The 3576-nt window shown below is 40.7% G+C and overlaps 1 non-coding gene across 1 annotated transcript; it reads right to left on the bottom strand.

Moving 5' to 3' along the window:
* Positions 1-2504: 2504 nt before the first annotated feature.
* Positions 2505-2608, bottom strand: LOC148571010 (small nucleolar RNA R71). The gene has a single exon (XR_015907767.1). It is a non-coding gene; the product is annotated as a small nucleolar RNA R71 (small nucleolar RNA).
* Between the last annotated feature and the right edge of the window lie 968 nt (positions 2609-3576).

Genomic DNA, 3576 nt, shown 5'->3' with positions numbered 1-3576 from the left:
ACCACACAACCCCCCAAGGAGCCACGTTAACTTCCACGTTAATTTAGTTAAAGTGGAAGCTAACGTTGATGAGTGAAAGAATGGCCAACGTTAGTGACACTCAACATTGTCACTAACGTTGGGGATGGCTAAGCATGGCCACGTTAGAAGCCACGTTAACCTAGTTAACGTGGACTCTAATGTGAGACATAGGGGCACCTTGGAATGTTAGTGACAATTCTGAGTGTCACTAACATTCTCGAAGGATGGCAAGCCCACGTTAAAGAGCCACGTTAACTAAGTTAACGTGGGCTCTAACGTGGAAACAAAGGGGGCTTTTCAAAGTTATTGGGAATGTTAAGTCTCAATAACGTGTGCGAAGGACTTAGAGGCAACGTTAGTGGCAACGTTTGTGCCACTAACGTTGAAGTTAATGTGGCTTTTACTTAGGAACGTTAGTGAGAAAGTTGATTGTCACTAACGTTCTCGAACTCATATTTTCACTAAACATTAACACCCCTAACGTCCTGAGCTAAAGTCTCTGCCCACTTCACATTTTCTCTCTGCAAGCAAAGCCAAGCCCAAATGAAGAAGAGAACTGCTTCAAACTCAAGATCCAAAGGCCCAAGACTTGAAGAGCCAACTAGAAGCTGAGAAAAGTAGTATATATAGGAGTAGCTTTGAATTGTTTAGAAGCACTGGGGAGTTGGAGAAGAGAACTACTCTCTGTATTTTACCTTCTCTGCATTTTCTAGTTTTATGATGTATTCTCCATCTTTGTTTTCATTTTCTAGAGCTATGAACAACTAAACCCCTTTCATTGGGTTAGGGAGCTCTGTTGTAATTTGATGGATCAATACTAGTTTTCATTATTTTTCTTCTATCTTTTCTCTTGATTTTACTTGAAAGCTTTCGATCTTCATCCAATTGGGTAGTTATCTTGGAAAAGAAGCTATTCAAACTTGGATCTCTTCTGAACCTTGAAAGAGGAATGAAGAGATCAAGCTAGAAATGCTTTCTCATGCTGGACCAAATTAGGTTTGGATGGGTATGTGACTATAACCCTCTCAATACTTGATTTGGGAAATGCATGTGGTATAATCAGTGACCATACTTCATCTCTTCTCATGAGCAATTGACCAAGAAATTGGCTATTGATCAAGATTTGAGAGATTGAATTGCAAGAAATTGTAATTCAATCAATTAAGATTGCCAAGGAGATCAATGAGTGCATTGATTGAGGAAGAGATGAAAATGAACTTGATCCGGAGAATTACAACATCTCCTAAGCCCAATGAACTCCCCATCTCTGATCTTACCCATTCTCTTTAATTTCTGCCATTTACTTTTATGAGCAATCCCTCATTCCCATTTACAATTCTGCAATTTACTTTCAGTCATTTACTTTCAGTCCTTTAATTCTAGCATTTACTTTTCTGTTATTTACATTCCCGCCATTTTATTTTATGCAATTCTCAACCCAAATTCTGGATTCGCTCAACTAGAATATTCTTCTAATTAAAGTTGCTTGATCAATCAATCCCTGTGGGATTCGACCTCACTCTATTGTGAGTTTTTACTTGATGAAAAATTCGGTACACTTGCTGAAGGAAATTTGTTGAGAGACAGTTTCCACCCGCATCAAGTTTATGGCACCGTTGCCGGGGATTGATTGTGCATCAACAATGATTAAATTGGAAGATCACTAGATTGAGCATTTTTCTTTTGTGAATTTCATTTTCTGTTTGAGTGATTTACTTTCTGTTTTAGTTAAACTTCTTCCCTTCCCCCTCTACTCTTTTGTTTTTTCTTTGTTATTTTCAATTCTGTTTGCTAACCCACTAACTGTTTGATATATTGCATCACCCACAACTAACAGTAATTCTGACAAAAATACTTTCTGCACATATCTTTTCTTGCCTGCACTTGATGGTTGTATGACAGGGAGAAGAAGCCGGGCTTCAACTTCCTTCGATTCTGAACCTGAGAGGACCTTCCTTAGATTAAGGAGGGAGGCAAGAGGAAAGAAAGTGGTTGGTGCTGAGGAAGAAGAGGAATTCTTTGAACCAAACATGGAAGACAACATGGAAAACCATCATGAAGAAGAGGATCACAACCATGGGGGAGGAGGTAGAGCAAATCATGCTGGGGAGGATAGAAGAGTTTTGGGCTCTTACATCAATCCAAACCCAGGAAATTGTGGAAGTAGCATCCAAAAGCCAACAATCCATGCCAACAACTTTGAACTTAAACCACAGCTCATCACCCTTGTTCAGAACAACTGTTCATTTGGAGGAGGCGTTCAAGAAGACCCCAATCAACATTTAACCACCTTCCTAAGAATATGTGACACAGTGAAGTCTAATGGTGTTCATCCTGACACCTATAGACTGCTCTTATTCCCATTCTCACTCAAGGACAAGGCAGCCAAGTGGCTGGAATCTTTCCCAAGGGAAAGCTTGATAACTTGGAAAGATGTGATAAACAAATTCTTAGCAAGATTTTACCCTCCTCAAAGAATCAATAGGCTGAGAGCTGAGGTCCAAACTTTCACGCAACAAGATGGTGAAACTTTGTATGAAGCATGGGAGAGATTTAAGGACCTCACAAGGAGGTGTCCACCTGACATGTTCAACGAATGGGTGCAGCTGCACATTTTCTATGAAGGGCTCTCTTATGAGTCAAAGATGGCCGTAGACCATTCATCCGGAGGATCCTTGAACAAGAAGAAAACCATTGAGGAGGCTATAGATGTCATTGAAACAGTAGCAGAGAACGACTACTTCTATGCTTCCGAAAGAAGGAACACAAGAGGAGTAATAGAGCTAAACAATGTAGATGCTCTGTTGGCCCAAAACAAGCTCATTACCCAGCAGCTGGCTGACCTCACCAAGAAGATGGAGAGGAACTAAGTAGCAGCAATCTCAACTTCATTAACAACCCAATAAGGAGTGAATGAAGAAGTAGAGGGTAGTCAGGAGCAAGCCAACTACATTGGGAATTCACCAAGGCAAAACTATGATCCATACTCCAAGACCTACAACCCTGGATGGAGAAACCACCCAAACTTTGGGTGGAGAAGTCAGCAAGATCAAAACCAAGACCAGAGACGTTACAACTCCAACAACAATGCAGCTCACCAACAATTCACACAGAGGACATCTCAACACCCCCACAACAACACTTCTCCACACGCCTATCAAAACCAAAACATCACATCTGCTCCGAATCACCCATCAATTGATGACAAGCTCTCTAAGATTGAAACCTTACTTGAAGGAATATGCCAAGAGATTCAAGAAAATAAGGTGTTCAAAGAGGAGGTGCGAGCCAATATTAAGAACCAGGGAGAGACCATTAGGAAGCTGGAATTCCAAGTGGGATGTTTAGCTGAGAAGATTCCCAAACTTACTGATAGCTTCCCAAGTGACACGGAGAAAAACCCCAAAGGAGAAGCAAAGAAAGTAAGATGGGAAGATTGCAAAATGGTCACTACAAGTGATCAAGAGACTGAAGACAAGCAAGGGAAACTTTTCAAACAACCTGAAGACAACTCAACAAAAGAGGAGGATAGAGATCACCAAGAACCAGAAATCT

Source organism: Arachis ipaensis, chromosome B3 (assembly GCF_059453495.1).
Source record: "Arachis ipaensis isolate K30076 ecotype BB chromosome B3, ASM5945349v1, whole genome shotgun sequence".
NCBI classification, from domain to species: domain Eukaryota; kingdom Viridiplantae; phylum Streptophyta; class Magnoliopsida; order Fabales; family Fabaceae; genus Arachis; species Arachis ipaensis.
The sequence above is the reverse complement of the archived record's forward strand: the minus strand, read 5'-3'. Positions and strand labels throughout refer to the sequence as shown.